This window comes from Hyperolius riggenbachi, chromosome 1 (assembly GCF_040937935.1).
Source record: "Hyperolius riggenbachi isolate aHypRig1 chromosome 1, aHypRig1.pri, whole genome shotgun sequence".
NCBI lineage: Eukaryota > Metazoa > Chordata > Amphibia > Anura > Hyperoliidae > Hyperolius > Hyperolius riggenbachi.
This window is the reverse complement of record NC_090646.1, coordinates 482,347,360-482,368,039: the sequence shown is the minus strand read 5'-3', so window position 1 is coordinate 482,368,039 and position 20,680 is coordinate 482,347,360. Positions and strand designations below refer to the sequence as shown.

Genomic DNA, 20,680 nt, shown 5'->3' with positions numbered 1-20,680 from the left:
GGCAGCTTCTCTCTTCTCTCTTATCTTTTACAAGCTGGATAAATCCTCCTCTGAGCTGGCTGGGCTTTCACATACTGAGGAATTACATACAGGCAGAGCTTTCTGCACTCTGCAGAAAGAAACAGCCTGACACTTCAGTGGGTGATAGCTGCAGAGGGAAAGAAACACACAAATGATCTATTGAGATTCAAAAGGAAGGCTGTATACAGCCTGCTTGTGTATGGATGTATTTTCTATGTGTGGACATACTGTACATCAACCTACTTCCTGTTTTGGTGGCCATTTTGTTTGTTTATAAACAAACTTTTTAAAACTGTTTTTAACCACTTTTAATGCGGCGGGGAGCGGCGAAATTGTGACAGAGGGGAATAGGAGATGTCCCCTAACGCACTGGTATGTTTACTTTTGTGCGATTTTAACAATACAGATTCTCTTTAACAGCTGGAGGGCCAAGTTTGCCCATGCCTGGTCTAGTTCCACAAAGATATTACATTCCACACATTTTTTCCCGTATGCAAATGTTCGCATTTTAATGTGCATTTTCATTTGCGTCTAACAATCATTACATGAAAACCGGAAGCGTGGTGCAGAACCGTCATCCATTTTTTTTCTGCACTAATTGTGACTTTGCAATGCAAATTTCCACATTGAAAATGTAACCAATGGACGTCAATAGATTAATTTTCCATTGAATGTGAATTTTTGCTTGCGGTACGATGCAGAAAAAAAATGGATGACAGTTCTGCACCACGCTTCCGGTTTTCATGTAATGATTGTTAGACGCAAATGAAAATAAACTCAAATACCACAAACAGAGCATAGGATTCAAAACTACATGGTCAAATCATGCATACAGTGAAAACTGCATGTCTAAATATTCTGAAAGTTTCTTATATTCAAGATTTACACTAAAACAAAGTGAAAGAGCCAAATTCCTATGCATTCCTACTAGTCGTGGAAGTCATACATCATATTGGACAAACCAACAGGGAGGTCTAAAAGCTTAAAGAGGAGGCATTTACTCCTTGGATATAAATCTCCAAAGTACAGTACATCTCCAGATTAAATATAAAGAATTTTGCCCTGCAGTTTTCACCGATTGCTGTAACCAGAGCAAGGAAAAAAAAAAAAAGAAAAAAAAAAAAAAAGGTACTTTTCCGTTAGCCGGGCGCAACCGCTAGGTGGAGTTAATTACTATTCCCCCTCCAGGCCCCCATGGATAGTAGGGAAAGAAGTAACTCCAGCGATCGCTGGCAGCAGAGTTACATCTTTCCCTACTATCCATGGCGGCCTGGAGGGGGAATAGTAATTAACTCCACCTCAACGATCGCTATCTTTCCCTACTATCCATGGCGGCCTGGAGAGGGAACAGTAATTAGCACCACATAGCGGTTGCGCCCGGCTAACGGCCAAACAATGGATTTTTTTTTTTCAAAAACTGAAATTTAAATCTGTGTGCTAAAGCAGCCATGGAACTCAATCTAATGCCAGCAGCATAGGAAGTGTCAAACCTTTGTGCAGGCCCCAATTAAAAAAAAAAAAAAAATGTAAAAAGCTGTAAATGAGCATGGTTCCCAGAACAATGCAAACCATGATTAGCGCCAAACAAATGAACTGGGCTTTATGCACCTTTCCCTAGCAACACGGTGTATATTGCCAGGTATTCAATGCACTGCATGGAAGAACCCATCCCTCGAAGGTATAACTGATTTACATGCTCTGAAACAAAAAGTAAAACAAAAAAATAAATAAATAAAAAAAAAAAAACACGTTTGGATGTACAAACACTTAGCTGACTTACACGAATCAAGTTTGCCTTATCCTAGCTGGTTTCATATTATTCTCAGACTTTGTGAGCCCGCACATCTCTGGTATTCAGGTCTGGTGACTGGTTAGGTTATTCAATGACTCGTAGGACTGCAGGTGATTTTTACCGTACATTTGTTCTAGGCGCCCATCATTTTGACACAGGGGGAGTGGCTCACCTGCTGCCGCACAAATTCCAGGCAGCGCTAATAAGTATTCACGCTCCAAGTCGTAGCCCTCAGAGCAATTGAGCCAGCAATCGCTGGATCCCTGATTACCTGTACATGGAGCACTGATTATAGCATTGCTGCTTTAGCCATGCTGAAAGCTATGCAGAGCCCTGCCCCGGATTTTTACTCAAGATACCATTTACACAACTTGGAAGTATGATTGGCATTATAACCTTGTTTGCAGGTAAATCTGTCACCAATTAGACGAAGACCCGTAGGAATAGCTCGTCACACAACAGTAGCCATTCTGGTTCAGAATTACTTCCACATAATACAAGCCTCCAATTTTCTATGCTCCAAAACAGACCCAAACACACCTCATCCGGGAATATGGGAGGTAAACATTCTGTTAACATCTGCCCCTCCTTTCTGCCATCTTAAGATTTTCTCACTGGGCCAAAAAGCTGTAGACATGGACTCCTCTGTCCAGAAGACTTTCTTCCAATATTCTTCTGTCCTATACTTATAGTTTTTGCCTGAGCAGGCATCACTTGTTATTGTAAAATAAAACCATATACATCTTAAATTATCATCCACTTTCAACTCCTTAGTGTACACCCAAAGCATGGCACAATGCAGTAAGGTGTAGTAAGCCATAACAACCAATTAATTTACCCTTTAGTGAGGTCATGTCAGTGGAAGATGAATTTTGAATAGCTGCAGTAAGAATCATGGATGTCATAATTATTGTCATAAAAACAAAAGTTGCCTGGATGCCATAACAATTATTTGAATTCAGGACAGTCACACACACCCAAAACAGAACAGCTAATGAAGAGAAATCTGGGTCAGAACACCTGAACTGCAGACTATTTCTGGATCCTGAGTTAAGACGGAGCAGCTAAATTTAGTGCAACAAAAATGGGCGTGCACTAAAGGCTGCCCTACCAAGATTAGGTGCCACTGGAAGGGGGGGTTATTAGTTGTCCAGGTTGGGGGTGGGGGGCATTAGTTGCCCACCAAGGTAGGGTTCAGTGTGAGAGTAGGGAGAGGTTTGGACAAGCTGAAATAGTGGCAAATATTACTGATATTTCACTTTATCAACCACGTTGTAGAATATCAGTAAATTTACCAATATTCCAGTACTGCTATAACGTGCTCCCTTAACCTTTTTTTTGTTAGTTTTTGTTTACACCTGCGCCCAAATTTCGCATGGCATTTTTAAATGTACACGAGTTAAGAACGTATTGAGGCAAAAGATCTGTTTCTGTGACTAGGTTGATATCGGAGGTCAGGTACAATGTTTAGTTTCAGATAACAGACTCTACAGTGTACATAGCTTTTTATTGTAGATCCTGTAACGATTGGTGTCAGCAAGCACAGTTTTTCTGATTATTGGTGATCTGCAGTATCACCAATAATACAGATGCTATACCTGACTATATGGTGATCTGCAGAATCACCAATAATGCGAGTATAGGGAGACACAGGACAACCAGATGTAGCATAGGTGTTTGGTGCAACAGTAATGTGTAGAGATACTCACTACCCCAGAGGAGCTGGTATAGAGAGGTATCTATTGAACCCAGGAATTCAACCTCCAGCAAGCTAGAGATGTAGACAACAATAATAATCAGTTCACTCGAGGAGCGGGTGGTATACAATAGGACAAGGTATTGATCACCCGAGGAGCGGGTGATTCAGACTGCACTGCAGCAGGAGATCACCTGAGGAGCAGGTGATGAAGAAAGTACTATAGTAGCTAGTCACCTGAGGAGCAGGTGATACAGACTGTACTGCAGCTACTGATCACCTGAGGAGCAGGTGATACAGACTGTACTGCAGCTACTGATCTGAGGAGCAGGAGATGCTGCAGCTACTGGTCACCTGAAGAGCAGGTGATTCAGACTGTACTGCAGTATCAATCACCTGAGGAGCAGGTGATTCCTAAACAGAGAATCCCTCACCAGTGACTAGGTTCACTGGTGAGGACAGGATAGTCAGACAAGCAGATTCGGTAACAGGCGGACAGATACGGTACAAAGACAGAAGGCTGAATCAGAGTAGTATTCAGGCAGAGTCGGCAACAGGATCAGATAGGCAAAGGCACAGAATCAGTAAGCAGAAGAGTAGTCAAAGCTAGCAGAAGGTCATAACAAATACAATTCAATTAGTACTTTAAGCTATCAACAGAATCTGGCTAAGTGTGGATCCCCAGCTCCTCCTGGTTCTAGGACACTATGGGATCTGACTAAGGTCTGAGTGCTAACACGTAGCATATGCAACAGCAGACGAAGAGCAACTGATAGGCAGGTCCAATATACAGGATCTTCTCAAAAAATTAGCATACTGTGATAAAGTTCATTATTTTCTGTAGTGTACTAATAAACAAAAGACTTTCATATATTTTAGATTCAAATACACACAACTGAAGTAGTTCAAGCCTTTTATTGTTTCAATATTGATGATTTTGGCATACAGCTCATGAAAATCCCAAATTCCTATCTCAAAAAATTAGCATATTTCATCCGACCAATAAAAGAAAAAGTGTTTTTAAAACAAAAAAAGTCAACCTTCAAATAATTATGTTCAGATATGCACTCAATACTTGGTTGGAAATCCTTTTGCAGAAATGACTGCTTCAATGCGGCGTGGCATGGAGGCAATCAGCCTGTGGCACTGCTCAGGTGTTATGGAGGCCCAGGATGCTTCGATAGCGGCCTTAAGCTCATCCAGAGTGTTGGGTCTTGCGTCTCAACTTTCTCTTCACAATATCCCACAGATTCTCTATGGGGTTCAGGTCAGGAGAGTTGGCAGGCCAATTGAGCACAGTAATACCATGGTCAGTAAACCATTTACCAGTGGTTTTGGCACTGTGAGCAGGTGCCAGGTCATGCTGAAAAATGAAATCATCTCCATAAAGCTTTTCAGCAGATGGAAGCATGAAGTGCTCTAAAATCTCCTGATAGCTAGCTGCATTGACCCTGCCCTTGATAAAACACAGTGGACCAACACCAGCAGCTGACATGGCACCCCAGACCATCACTTATTTTGGGTACTTGACACTGGACTTCAGGCATTTTGGCATTTCCCTCTCCCCAGTCTTCCTCCAGACTCTGGAATCCTTGATTTCCGAATGGCATGTAAAAGTTGCTTTCATCCGCAAAAAGTACTTTGGACCACTGAGCAACAGTCCAGTGCTGCTTCTCTGTAGCCCAGGTCAGGCGCTTCTGCCACTGTTTATGGTTCAAATGTGGGTTCATGCTTCCATCTGCTGAAAAGCTTTATGGAGATGAAGATTTCATTTTTCAGCATGACCTGGCACCTGCTCACAGTGCCAAAACCACTGGTAAATGGTTTACTGACCATGGTATTACTGTGCTCAATTGGCCTGCCAACTCTCCTGACCTGAACCCCATAGAGAATCTGTGGGATATTGTGAAGAGAAAGTTGAGAGACGCAAGACCCAACACTCTGGATGAGCTTAAGGCCGCTATCGAAGCATCCTGGGCCTCCATAACACCTGAGCAGTGCCACAGGCTGATTGCCTCCATGCCATGCCGCATTGAAGCAGTAATTTCTGCAAAAGAATTCCCGACCAAGTATTGAGTGCATAACTGAACATAATTATTTGAAGGTTGACTTTTTTTGTTTTAAAAACACTTTTCTTGGGGGGCGCATGCGCGACGCGCCGGAAGGAGGTAGCATGAAGTGGTAGCTCCGCTCGTAGCCGATCCACTTCGCCGCATAACGGAGGGTTCATTAGCGCCTTCGGACACAAAAACATAAGCCATCCCCTCCTGAACCGCTGGTGCATGTCTCGGAGGAAAAAAAACGAATCCTCATCACAGAGGTCAGTCACAGACTACTTTCTTAGACCAGGAGTGGCAGCCATGTCGATCCAAGATGGCCGCAGCTCTCCAACTGCGTCACAAGACTCCCTGCCAGATACAGGCCCAGACTGGACGGAATTAAGACCTGAAAGGGCGAAACCCCTTACCAAACAAGACTTAGAAGACAGCCTGGAGCAGATGTACACTAAGCTCGCAGGGAAGTTTCAATCCGAGCTGCGGCGGGTAGAGGCAACCTTAGCCCACGAGATAGCATCACTCGGTAGCAGGACTGACCTACTTGAAACCAAGCACGATGAATTACTCAAGTCCCATAAAGAGCTACAGGCCGAACATGGATCTTTGCAGGAGACGGTACAGACGCTTCAATTACAGTCAGAAGATCTAGACAATCGTAATCGACGGAACAATTTGAGGATAAGAGGCCTTCCCGAATCTTATCAGGAACTAACCCCGCATGTTAACAACATCTTCAAAACGTTACTGCCTGAGGCTGCTGAAGGCGCCTTCATATGCAACAGAATGCACAGAGCACTGCGAGCTCTACCAGCACCTAATTTGCCACCGAGGGACATTATCCTATGTATGAAGGACTTTTTGGTTAAAGAGCAAATTATACAAGCTGCAAGAACCACTGGACAAATTAAATATGAAGACCATGATGTTCAAATCTTCCAGGACATATCTCCAATTACACTGGAAAAGCGTAAAAGCATGAAAGCAATTACCTCGGTTCTGGTTAAGGAACAAATTCGATACAAATGGGGCTATCCCTTTAAATTAATCGTAACATCCAATGGCAAGACGCATGTCATCCAGACGCCAAAAGAAGGTGAAAAGCTCTTAGTATCGCTGGGCTTATCCAGGATGTCTCCACAAAAATCACTACGAGGGCCTCTGACCCCAATTTGGTCACAATCAAAGAACCGACCTGGCACCTCCTCTGCAAGAAGCTCTCCCCCGAGATCTCCAGATCCTACCTGATGCCGAATCGGAATGGGCAAGCATTACCCTAACTTTGTATTGCATTCTTTTTTCATATTATATGATAGCGCCATCGGGACTTTTTTTTTTTTCTCTTTGCACCAATATTGAACTAACTTTCAGATAGCAGCGGCTCCCTCTGGATTGGGCCTAGTGCACTATTCCCCCCCTCAGCGTTCGGATTTATATCCCCACCGCTGTTGTATCACAGGAACTCTTTCCCTAATAATATTGGGGTTGATACATGCTGAACTCATTACTTTACTGATAGTTCTACAGTAATGTTTGAACTAAGGAATGCCTTTCTTGTTGTTTTCTTGATTTTTATTTTTAGTAATTTTGTTTCGAACGCCTATGATATGCTTGCTCCAGGGTTAATTATACACACCGTGTTTTTATTTGTAAAATGTACATTCCGAGCCGATTTGAATACACTGGACCACTCTCCCAAAATTGCATCGCCTCTAGAAAACCCGAACATTAGCTATTTCCCCCACATTCTCTAACATGGCCCTCCGCCTGATCAGCCATAATGTACAGGGATTTAATTCCCCATCTAAAAGAAGGAAAGCCTTTAATCAATACAAGCAGCTTAAGGCTGATATCTTGTTTCTACAAGAGACTCACTATAATACAGGGGCTTGCTCTCGATTTTTTGACAGAGCCTATCAAAAAACATATTTTACTACTTATACCAATAAAACTAGAGGCGTTGCAATTCTAATACGAAATGGTATTGCTTTTATTCCTGCAAAAATATATAAGGACCCTGAGAGTCGATTTTTGATCATCCAAGGATCTCTAAATGGGAAGGATGTCACTCTCTGTAATATATATGCCCCATGCTCAGCTCAAGCAACATTCTTTCGTGATCTCTTTACAACACTTGGTAAATACACTTCTGGTCACTTGATAGTAGCAGGAGATTTGAACTGTGTGAACAATCCTCTGACAGAAGCTCAATCTCGGAAGTTAGCAAATCATTCCCCAAAACACTTCGTAGGGCTCTGAAAATGTATCAATTAACAGACCTTTGGAGGGCCTTCAATATGGGAGACAGATCTTATTCTTTTTACTCTAACCCACACAACACCTATGCTAGGTTAGATTATTTCTTTCTTTCTCCCATCCTGATGGCTAATGCCACTTCTTCAGATATCCAACAATGTGTGTGGTCTGACCATAACATTGTCATAGGTAATTTGGGCTGTCTTGGGATGCCATATTCGCAAGAAAGCTGGCGCCTTAATGACCTATTACTACAAGACCCTGCCATAGTGCAAGATATTCATGCCTCACTTGAAGAATACTTTCTATTGAATGATAATGGGGAGGTGTCTATTGGAACCTTGTGGGCTGCACACAAAACTGTATTAAGGGGTAAGCTTATACAATTGGCATCAAGCAGGAAAAAAGAAAGATTATCAAAAATTTTGAAGCTTACTGCTGAGTTAGATAAACTATACAGCCAACATAGCTTAACATTGAACCATGATAGTTTGCTCCAGATCCGAGAAAAGAGGCAGACACTGAATCAACTTCTCTCAGACTCAGTGGAGAAAACATTAAAATTTTCAAAGGCAAGATTCTTGCTTTATGGTAACTCACCTAGCACTCAACTTGCTAGAAAACTGACACAGTACTATAAGCCTCCCCATCTGTATAGATTGCAAAACAAACATGGTGCAGTTGAATCTGCTCCCCACAAGGTTCTAGAGATATTTGAAGACTTTTATACTAACCTTTTTAACGCCCCCCAGCTACCACCCAATCCTGATTTGGATGGATGGCTGGAGTCATTACCCTTACCTAAGATTACCAATGAGCAAAAATCCCTTCTGAATGCTCCAATCTCTACTAAAGAAATTGAAGTAGCAGTCTCTTCCCTAAAAAAACTCAAAAGCCCCGGGTCCGGACGGTTTTACTGGAATGTATTTCAAAAAGTTTAAACAAATTCTTATTCCCCAGCTACATTCTCTGTACAATGATGCTTTAAGTGGCCAGAAATTCCCACCAGACCTTACAAAAGCATTTGTATCCCTGATACCCAAACCCAAGTTAGATCACACCCTCCCACAAAATTGTAGGCCGATATCATTGATAAACAATGATATCAAAATCTTCTCAAAGATCCTGGCTACTCGTTTATCACCAATTATTATGGATTTAATCTCCCCGTCACAATCTGGCTTTGTCCCAGCGAGGCAAACTACGGACAACACCAGATTGGCCTGTAATATCTTACAGGATGTTAAGCTGAATGATCAAAGACTCCTCCTTCTGAGTTTGGACCTACATAAAGCATTTGACTCTGTCCTGTGGCCCTATTTATATGCAGTACTTTCAAAAATGGGCTTCTCTGGAGAATTTGTGCAGGCAATTTTAGCTCTGTATAATGATCCACAAGCAAGGCTGAGACTACCAGGAATTCTCTCAAACCCAATCTCGATCACCAGAGGCACCAGGCAGGGATGCCCCCTTTCTCCGCTACTTTTTTCTATAGCTATTGAGCCCCTTTCCTTAGCAATACAAACGAACCCTAATATTAAAGGTTATGTAAAAGAAGACAAAGAATATAAGCTCAGCTTATATGCTGATGATGCAGTATTATTTTTATCGCAACCTTTAACATCTATGCCCACACTACTCCCATTACTTGATCATTTTGGAGAACTGTCTGGTCTCAAAGTTAATCCCTCAAAGTCTCAAGCGTTGCCTATAAACCTACCTGAGCAGCTGGTAAAATTATACAAGGCTAACTTTGATTTTAAATGGGTGACCAAGGAACTATCTTATTTAGGGATTAAATTAACTCCTACTTTTGATGGTCTTATCAAAGCTAATTATGAGCCATTGCTTAAAAATATCGAAGGTACACTTAAGGAATGGTCACAGTACAGGATCTCATGGCTGGGTAAAGCTGTTGCTATAAAAATGGTGATACTCCCCCGCATTTTATATTACATGAGAGCCCTCCCTCTAAACCCTGGAAACCAGATAATCTCTAAAATGCAGAAGTTGTTAAATAAATTTGTGTGGGGTGGAAAACCTGCAAGGTTTAAGAATATCTGTCTATATAGGCATAGTTCTAAGGGTGGAATAGGCCTACCCAACCTATTTTATTATCATTTGGCAGCTAGATTTGCACAATTAATAGCGTGGTTAAATACAGACAGGAGAACTCCCTGGATACAATTTGAGAAAGACTCAGTTAGCCCGTTTAATTTAACTTCTATATTATCCTTTAAAGAGAATCTGTATTGTTAAAATCGCACAAAAGTAAACATACCAGTGCGTTAGGGGACATCTCCTATTACCCTCTGTCACAATTTCGCCGCTCCCCGCCGCATTAAAAGTGGTTAAAAACAGTTTTTAAAAGTTTGTTTATAAACAAACAAAATGGCCACCAAAACAGGAAGTAGGTTGATGTACAGTATGTCCACACATAGAAAATATATCCATACACAAGCAGGCTGTATACACCCTTCCTTTTGTATCTCAAGAGATCATTGTGTGTTTCTTTCCCCCTTCTGCTCTCATGCACTGAAGTTTCAGGCTGCTCTTTTCTTCTTGCAAACAGCTTTGCCCTTGTCTGTAATCCTCAGTATGTGAAAGCCCAGCCAGCTCAGAGGATGATTTATCCAGCTTGTAAAAGATAAGAGAGAAGAGAGAATCTGCCATAATCTAAATAACACACAGGCAGTGTGCAGAGAGGGGCCTGGAGGGGGGAGATTCATCACAGAACCACAACACTGAAGAACTTGGCAGCCTTCCAGACACAGGCTGACAAGTCTGACAAGTGAAAGATACATTGATTTATTACAGAGACTGTTATAGCAGAAAGTGCTGTAGTAAGCCAGAACACATTAGAATAGCTTTTGGAACTTGTAGGATGATAAAAAACAGGATGCAATTTTTGTTACAGTCTCTTTAAGAAAGCAAATTATAAAAAACAAATCGCTCAATTTAGTAGTGGCAGACACTTTTTTATTATGGCACACTCATGGAGTCAAGCTGAAGCTGCAGTCCACTAAACCTCCTTGCCTTTCATTTATTGGTCACCCAGAATTTCCACCTGCCTTTGAAGACCATTCACAATTCCACTGGTGGATAGCAAATTCACTGACCACCTCAAACCGATTTTGATAGGTGACAAATTTCTACCTTTTTCCTTGATACAATTTAATTATAACGTCCCCACAGTCGAGCACTATAGGTATTAGGCCTGAACGATTTTAGGAAAAAATTGAATTGAGCGATTTCTGTCCGAAATTGCGATTTCGATTCGATTCACGATTTCCTTCAAATCAAGCTTAGTTCCCCTCTCTGTGCCTGTTTATTCCCCCTCTGTCTCCCTGTCTCTCCTTGTGCCCCCTTTGCCTCTTCATGCCTTCTCTGGGTCTCTCATTTGCCCCCTTTGTTTCTCTGTGCCCGCTCTGTTTCTCTCTGTGCCCCCTCTGTGTCTGTCTGTGCCTCCTCTGTCCCCCAAGCTGCATCAGTTCTGGACATTAGTTTCCAGCACGAGTCCAGCGATGCCCGTCTATCCACTTCGCCTCCTGTTTTGCCAAGCACAGGAGCCGGCAGAGGGCGACAGAGGACGCAAGGTATGTCTAACGCTGTGGGCTGCACGCACTGGGACTTTGGGAAAGTTTGAAGGCGCTTCTTCAAACTTCCCCATGTGGAAATGACGTGATCGCGATATTCGCCGCTTTGACGATTCTGAAATTGTGACCTTGGTGATCACGATTTCGATTTAAATTCGATTTATCTTTCAGGCCTAATAGGTATCTACAAATTAAGAACTTTTTTATAAAACATACAGCCCCAAATGCCAGATTTAATTGCACATTCTTTGAAAACTTCTACCTAACTCCATTACCCAATTCTGGAATAATAACCAGAATATACTCACATATACTTGATTTGGCACAAGAGACTAAAACTAAAAGTATGTTGGACTGGGAGAGGGATCTGCAGCTTGACTGGGACATCCATGAGTGGCATAAAGTAGGCCTCAATTTGATCAGCTCTACTAGAACACCAGCATTAAAGGATACGGAACTAAAAATAGCTACCAGATGGGACAGAACCCCTGTCCATCTACATAAACTCTTTCCAACAGTATCTCCATTATGCTATAGGGGCTGTCAATGCGAGGGCACCCTTAGACACCTGTTTTGGGATTGCAGGGTTGTAAGTACGCATTGGGACAAGATTAAAATTGAAATGGGTGTACTAATTACACATACAATCACAATAGAACCACATCATGTGTTATTATTCGCTCCTAACCCTAGCATTCCTAAAAAATGGAAACGTGTGTACTATGCTATGATCAGTGCATTATTATGGGCAATCACTAAAAATTGGAAACAGCCTATTGTACCTTTGGAACAGGTCTATGCTAGGACAGAAGATATTAGACTCATGGACTTCATTTCTCACACTATGCATGACACTATTCTTAAATAGAATTATGACTGGGAAGAGTGGTCCAGTTCGCGGATTACTTCATCTAATAACTCTTAAATTGGCTCGGAAAGATGGAATAATAAGTAACCCTGAAGATATATATTCTCCTTAGGCGGTTCATTTGTCTTTGTCCTCTTAAAAGGACTATATAGTTTGAATTCTCTTAGGTTGATGTTATGTTATATCTACTTGCATATTCAAGAAAAGTGATCAACATATGCTTGAAGAACAAAATTGATATGCACAATGTAAGAAATGCGGTTGCTTTTCATTACTGAAAATTCTATGACTGTTCATGATTTTATCTTTCAATAAAACTTAGTAAAAGAAAAACACTTTTCTTTTATTGGTCGCATGAAATATGCTAATTTTTTGAGATAGGAAATTTGGGTTTTCATGAGCTGTATGCCAAAATCATCAATATTAAAACAATAAAAGGCTTGAACTACTTCAGTTGTGTGTATTTGAATCTAAAATATATGAAAGTCTAATGTTTATCAGTACATTACAGAAAATAATGAACTTTATCACAGTATGCTAATTTTTTGAGAAGATCCTGTATACTAAGAGCGCTCCACAGCGCCGACCCAGTCACTCAGCCAATCCGAAGCACTGCTGGAGTCAGCTGACCGGCTGATCAGCTGACTCCCCTTCTACTCGCAGAAAGGTCCTGTCGCATGGCGCAGCCCTCATTCTATGTGCAACTGAGGGACCAGGCAAAACTCCAATATGTAACTGCGCAGCGGAGGCCGCAGGCTGAGACGGGGAGACGGCCGCCATGCCGCTCACCGCAGCGGCGGCATCTCCGCTATCCATTACAGATACACTTTCCTTTATTTTCCAACTTCCTCTCAAATATCAAAATACAAATACATAGTGAGGTGCAGCAAAAGCTTTACTTCACTGAATAAAGACTGCCAAAAGGAATTATCTGCTAGTAATAGGTTGGCTGAAACAAACAAGTACTTGCCTCTGATTTCCTGAGTTATTACTTCTTCACAATCATTCTAGATCCCCAAACAAATGTATATTACAAAAGACAACCTAAGGGCTCGTTTCCATGGCCCCGTCGCTCTGCACTGCGTGTCACTCCCCGGAGGGGGGGGGGGAATAAGGGGCTTGCGATCCCACTCACTATCCCATATTTGGGATCCCATTCATTACACTGAATGGGATTGCCGGCTGAATCGCCCCCGAAATGCAGCAAACCATGTGCGGCGATTCAGTGGTTAAAGAGAGCCCGAGGTGGGCTCAAGAAAAAAGTAGGCTACTGAAAAAGGACTGAGGCAGCCCGAAACGCCTGTGCGTCATCAACTTCACAGATACCCACATATATACTACTTTTATGATGTAACATTTTAATGGAGTATTACTTAATAAAGAATTTTAGATGGTGCGAATCTGACGAATCTACATTGCCGCGTCTTGTGACTCCAAAGACGATTTCAGCACATCTATTATAATCCATCGGTGCGGTGACGATTGTGGATTCTGAATGAAAACAGCAGACAGTGCAGTCTATGCACTGACTGCTATACCTGCGCTCGCATTTCCATAAGCGTGCCTGAAAGCACATTATATGGAAATGAGCACTTAGTGAACACAGTACAACATTATTTAACATCTGATATCTTGAATGGAAAAAAAATATCAACTCCCATGTGAAGTAGGTAGCAGTCACCAATGATCCAAATATTACTGGTAATGAGTCAAATACTAGGCACACCCAAGCCCGTCTACTGCCAGCATTGGGCAATAATGTAATATAAATATCAATTTAAAATGACCTTTTCAGCATTGCAGAGCTGTCAGAAGGTCTCAACAAGCAGCACAGAGATCATTTTCCTTCTTTAAAATAACTTTTTAGCACACTGCAATTGAAAAAAGTACTAAAAAGTAGATGAGGTAGAAATGTCAAAATTATTCAGAGTATTTTCTTGCTTGTTTGTGATTTAAAAAGGAATTTTATTGATTAGGTGAAAATATCACCTGGGAGAAAACTTGGAGAAAAAGTGATTTTTATGAGGGTCCATGGGCCATATGCAATTCACTTTTTCTCTTGAGTTTACTCCTAAGTGATGTTTTCAAACCTGTCAATAAAATGCCCTTTAAATCACCAGCAATATTTAAAAAAAAAAAAAAAAAAATTAAATAGTTTTGAAATTACTTTCCCACCTACTTTTTGGTACTTTTTAAATTGCAAAGTGCTGAAAATTTATTCTAAATAGAAGATGAAAAATGAACACCTAGGAAAAAACACAGGAGAAAAAAAAATTGCACATGGGCCCATGGCTTAACAAAAAAAAACAAAAAAACAAAAAAAAAACCTCCAGGAATAATAGAGAGAGTTACTCAAGTGTATCTGCTGAAAAATTACAATGCGAACTTGTAGACCATGGGAATCCAGGAAACTACTGTGACAGCCATGATCTCCAAATGAACAAACAAAGTAGTAATCGAACCAGGACTGGTTGTACTCACAGAAGTACTCCTAGAGTGTATAGAAAATAAAAACGCATTCAGAAACTTATTGAGAAACCGAAACAAACATCTAAGGAACTGCAGGTTCCTTTCAGCTCAGTTAATGTCCTTCCTCTTATTATTCCACCAGGAGGAAAAAAAAAAAAAAAAAAAAAAAAAAAAAAAAAACTCAAAAATGGTACAAGGGAGAGAAAATTCTATCAGAAAAAAAAAACTAACCTCTCTTCTGTTCTGCTAACACTAACCTCTCTTTTCTTCTGCCTAACACTAACCCCTACTATGAGGCATTGGAGAAGAGAGGTTAGTGTCCAGTAAAGGAGAGGTGAAGTTAGTGTCAGGCAGAGGAGAGGGTAGATGTATTTTAGGTACCGGGAAGTTTTACTTTAGGCAGAGGAGAAAGGAGCTTAGCGTTAGCTAGAGGAGAGATAAGGTTAATATTGGGCACAGGGGTGTAAGTATAGTTCTCCTGGCCCCCACTCTCCTCCCTCCACAAGTAAAAGTAGCTTTACACACAACCCTCTCCCCCCTCAAAGTCACAGCAATAGGTGTTTTTGCGCCCTCCCCCCCCCCAACCAAAGCTAGGCAGAGCAGCAGTGAAGTGTTGTACATTACCTGCTCGCGGTGGCACGAAGGGTCCTCAGGAAAACGCATTGGGATGCTGTGCTACCAATCATCTTGCTGTTCTGGTCTTTGCATGTCATGCGATATGCATTGAGAGGCGCATGGTTTATGACACCCTGCTACATTGAAGAGGAGTGAGGAAGACCTGTCTTGGCGTCGGGAGCAGGTACTGTATAATGCTCTACTCCCGCTGCTGCCCTACCTATTGAGGAGTGCCCCCCCCCCTCCCGCGATGGTGGGGGTTGCAGGAGTTGTTACGCTACTGGTTAGGCAGAGGAGAGGTGAGTTAATAATAAGCCTGGTACACACCTTAAAATTTTAATTGGCAAATGATTAGCCAAAAAAAACACTTCCATGTAGTATGGGGGCCGAAAGATTTTGAATACTGTAAACTTGTGTTGCTAAGCTCTCATACTATATGGAGGTGATACAAATGACCAGTGATTGACTAATCAAAATTCAAGGTTTGTTCCAGGCTTTAGGCAAAGGAAAGGGGAGGTTAATGCTTGGCAGAGGAGAGGTCAGTGCTCTCTTGATGGAAGACCCTCCCGTCAAAGCAGCTGTTAACCAATCAGCTGTATAAAACTAAAATTAATTAACCATTTGTACAAATTGACATGTAAACATTTGGTATAACCGTGGTTCTCCCTTTGCAAATCATTTTCACATAGCACAACCTAGTAAAGATTGCATGTCTAAAGACAACCCCCTTAAAGCAGAAATACAGTCGACATAACATACAGTAAAGAAAAAAAAAAAATATGTCCAACTGTCTATATAGTTATTCTAACCACCAAAGAAATATCACCTGTGAGACAATGACCCCACCACCACCCTCTAGTTTTACTGTGATGCTCATTATACCACCGTATTTTTCGGACTATAAGACGCACCTAGGTTTAAAAGATCATGGTAAAGGGGCATCTTGTGGATTATGCCCCCTTTGTACCTCATGCCCCCTTGTACCTCTTGTGTCTCCCTGTGTCCTCCTCTGTCCCCCTTGTGTCCTCCTGTGTCCTTGTGTTGTCCGCTATGCCCCTTTGTGTACCCATGTGTTTTGTGTTGGAGGTTCGTATTGGCAGGCGTTCACAAGTCAGGAACTCCCTGCATTTGGACTATAAGCAAAAAAAAATTTCACCCCAGTTTTGAGGGAGAAAAGGTGAGTCTTCTAGTCCAAAAAATACAGTATATAGTTGGATTACTGTCCTATTGCTAATGAACCTAATTATTTGAGAGAGGTTGACATCAACAGAGACAAGTGGACTTGTAAATCTTTTGCTAGAGAAATGTAGGTTAGATTTTCCATGCCATGGGTTGCTCCAACCAGATTAAACTGGTTTGAGAAGACCTGCACTTTATATTTATCTTGAGACCAGCCACAAAATAGGAAGTAAGAACTCATTCTAAACCAGAGAATCATTTTTACCATTACCATATTTGTAAATAGCTGGTGAACTGTATTGCTACATTTGAAGTGCAATGTTTAGTGATAGGACGGCTACTTTTCACCTGGCCACTAAATAATGCTCACATAAAATCATGCAGAAAACGGCAGTAAATACCTTAGGTGTTCTGAATCTAAGCACACCTAAAAAGAAATGGAGAGACATACTCAAAAAAGGCAACAGGTTCATTACACACCCCATTTGTTGTCCCTACTACCAGTACTTCTACAAAGCTTCTTGGCTGACAAAATAACTCCATATACCACAATATATGTGACCTTCAATAGAACAAACAAATCTTCTGCATAGAGACTGCTGCTTTAATGGAATGGTTTTGCCAACTTAGTTTGAGTTACATTTCATTCAATGCTTCCTTAGACTGCTGCTGACAGGTGTTCTGCGTTTTCCGATCCATACACCACAGAAGTCTAAAAGTTTTTTTTAAATACAAAACTACTTCCACCTGCTACAGAAGTCTATAAGCATTTTTTTGTTTTCCTATATTAAAGAGGCACTATGGCGAACATAGCTGATTTTAGTTAATAAAAATAAATAACGCGCACAAGCGGCCCAAGTTATATAAAAAAAAAGCAGCACACATTTCTGCAGGTGGGAGGGGGGGAATGGAAAGATCCTCGATCTGTGATGAGGAGTTACATGCTGCTGGCGACGTGGTGTTTAATCTCTGAGGCCCCCTGCAGTGCCGAGAACACATACATAGTAAAAAGTCTACAGTGGTGTGAAAAACTATGTGCCCCCTTCCTGATTTCTTATTCTTTTGCATGTTTGTCACACTTAAATGTTTCTGCTCATCAAAAACCGTTAACTATTAGTCAAATATAAATATAATTGAACACAAAATGCAGTTTTAAATTATGGTTTTTATTATTTAGTGAGAAAAAAAACCCTCAAAACCTACATGGCCCTGTGTGAAAAAGAAATTGCCCCCTGAACCTAATAACTGGTTGGGCCACCCTTAGCAGCAATAACTGCAATCAAGCGTTTGTGATAACTTGCAACGAGTCTTTTACAGCGCTCTGGAGGAATTTTGGCCCACTCATCTTTGCAGAATTGTTGTAATTCAGCTTAATTTGAGGGTTTTCTAGCATGAACTACCTTTTTAAGTTCATGACACAACATTTCAATAGGATTTAGGTCAGGACTTTGACTAGGCCACTCCAAAGTCTTCATTTTGTTTTTCTTCAGCCATTCAGAGGTGGATTTGCTGGTGTGTTTTGGGTCATTGTCCTGCTGCAGCACCCAAGATCGCTTCAGCTTGAGTTGACGAACAGATGGCCAGACATTCTCCTTCAGGATTTTTTGGTAGACAGTAGAATTCATGGTTCCATCTATCACAGCAAGCCTTCCAGGTTCAGAAGCAGCAAAACAACCCCAGACCATCACACTACCACCACCATATTTTACTGTTGGTATGATGTTCTTTTGCTGAAATGCTGTGTTACTTCTACGCCAGATGTAACGGGACACGCACTTTCCAAAAAGTTCAACTTTTGTCTCGTCGGTCCACAAGGTATTTTCCCAAAAGTCTTAGCAATCATTGAGATGATTTTTAGCAAAATTGAGACGAGCCTTAATGTTCTTTTTGCTTAAAAGTGGTTTGCGCCTTGGATATCTGCCATGCAGGCCGTTTTTGCCAAGTCTCTTTCTTATGGTCAGAGTCGTGAACACTGACCTTAATTGAGGCAAGTGAGGCCTGCAGTTCTTTAGATGTCCTGTGGTTTTTTGTGGCCTCTCGGATGAGTTTTCTCTGCGCTCTTTGGGTAATTTTGGTCGGCCGGCCACTCCTGGGAAGGTTCATCACTGTTCCATGTTTTTGCCATTTGTGGATAATGGCTCTCACTGTGGTTCACTGGAGTCCCAAAGCTTTAAGGCCCATACACATGTCGGATTTCCGCGGACGGGTCGTTTGAACGTCCCGTCGTTCGCCCGCTAAATCAGGCGTGTGTACAGACTATCGTTCGTTTGATAAGAGTGAGCTTGAGCGCTCCGCCGGGCGGATCGCTCAAACCCACTCTTATCAAACGAACGATAGTCTGTACACACGCCCGATTTAGCGGGCGAATGACGGAACGACGGGGCGTTCAAACGACCTGTCGTTCGCGGAAATCCGACGTGTGTATGGGCCTTTAGAAATGGCTTTATAACCTTTACCAGACTGATAGATCTCAATTACTTTTGTTATCATTTGTTCCTGAATTTCTTTGGATCTTGGCATGATGTCTAGCTTTTGAGGTGCTTTTGGTCTACTTCTCTGTGTCAGATAGCTCCTATTTAAGTGATTTCTTGATTGAAACAGGTGTGGCAGTAATCAGGCCTGGGGGTGACTACAGAAATTGAACTCAGGTGTGATAAACCACAGTTAAGTTATTTTTTTAACAAGGGGGGCAATCACTTTCACAAAGGGGCCATGTAGATTTGGAGTTTTTTTTTTTCACTAAATAATAAAAACCATCATTTAAAACTGCATTTTGTGTTCAATTATGTTATCTTTGACTGATAGTTAACGGTTTTTGATGAGCAGAAACATTTAAGTGTGACAAACATGCAAAAGAATAAGACATCAGAAAGGGGGCAAATAGTTTTTCACACCACTGTATGTGAGAGAAAGGAGTGGGGCCGGACTCACGAGAGCTTCTAGCAATGTTTTCTAAGCTTCCTGTGTCTCCTAGCGGCTTTCCGCTGTCTGTGCAAGGCTCCCGGTGTATCACATGACCTGTTCTGGGTCAGGTAGTATGCCAGGAGTCGCGCACAAGACGGCGGAAAGCCGCCAGGAGCTTCAGGATACATAGAAGAGGTCGCTGGAGACTCGGTAAGTATTACAGTGGAGAAGGGGAGGTTTGTGCTTTTAGACCGGTTGCTCAAGTGACCAGCAAACACTTGTATCTGGCTTCAGGCGATCCCAGCTGGTGCTGGATACTGGGAACTTTGCTGTACATGCATTTATTTGCTAGAAGAAGCATAGTTGCGGCACACTTACACATTATGCATCTGTTACAACCAGACAACCCTCAATTCTCAAAAGAACCGCCACCCACACTAAGTTACCGTCCACAGATGATTCCAGGTCCGTGCATATTTACAACCTTTAGTTGGTGTAGAATATTAGTGTTAAAAACTGGTCAAAATCCTTGTAATATAAAAAAACAGCGCTGTGGTACAAAAATTCTCAAAATAATCTGTGGTACAAAAATTATGGACTCCTCAGTTTATGAAACCACCAACTCCAGGTACCCAAAAATTTCTCTGACTCTACAGCCCTGATATAAAAGATGATAGTTGCCAGGATGTCATAGTGATCTCTTAGCTTCCCGGTCCGTGAATACTTAGAACTCTGGATTAGTATTTTAAATGACTACAAAACAAGAGCTCAACTAAGTGCCACTGAGTCACTTATTTCTGTTCTAGTTCACAGCCAATTAATAAAAGAAATTTTCAAAATCAACAAATAACTAAATTGATACACCATGCACTCAGCAGTTTAAGGTGGGGCCTCATTTTTTTCTATTTATCTTTTGCAGCCCATTCCACTTGTATGCCTCCACCCCAAAAAAACAAACAAAAAAAAAAAAAAGTTATTTCAGTTTGCTCTAAGGATTGCAAAGATTGTGGTGTCAAATAATTCAGCTTAGCAAGGCCAGACCTACAATAGAGGCAAAGGGGGTCTCTGCAGGGGCCTCGCGCCGCCAACCCTGCTAAATTATGCCTGCTCCTCCCGCTCGCACTACTCCCCGAGGCCCTTGTGTGAAGCTGCAGTAATTAACCTAACAGTAATCAACCTATCTTGGCGGGCGGGGGGCTGCACAATCCGGGGCGCTCTCTCTCCACGCAC

The 20,680-nt window shown here is 41.7% G+C and overlaps 1 protein-coding gene across 4 annotated transcripts in view; it reads right to left on the bottom strand.

Moving 5' to 3' along the window:
* Positions 1 to 20,680, bottom strand: part of ABHD4 (abhydrolase domain containing 4, N-acyl phospholipase B) — a 111,902-nt gene that overhangs the window by 63,644 nt on the left and 27,578 nt on the right. Inside the window, exon 2 of one of the 4 annotated variants that reach the window (XM_068241873.1) lies at positions 16,948 to 16,973. The exons of the other annotated variants lie outside the window; for them this stretch is intronic. The gene's annotated coding sequence lies outside the window, so the exon portion shown is untranslated. The remainder of the gene's footprint in view (positions 1 to 16,947; positions 16,974 to 20,680) is intronic. 4 annotated transcript variants of the gene reach the window in all.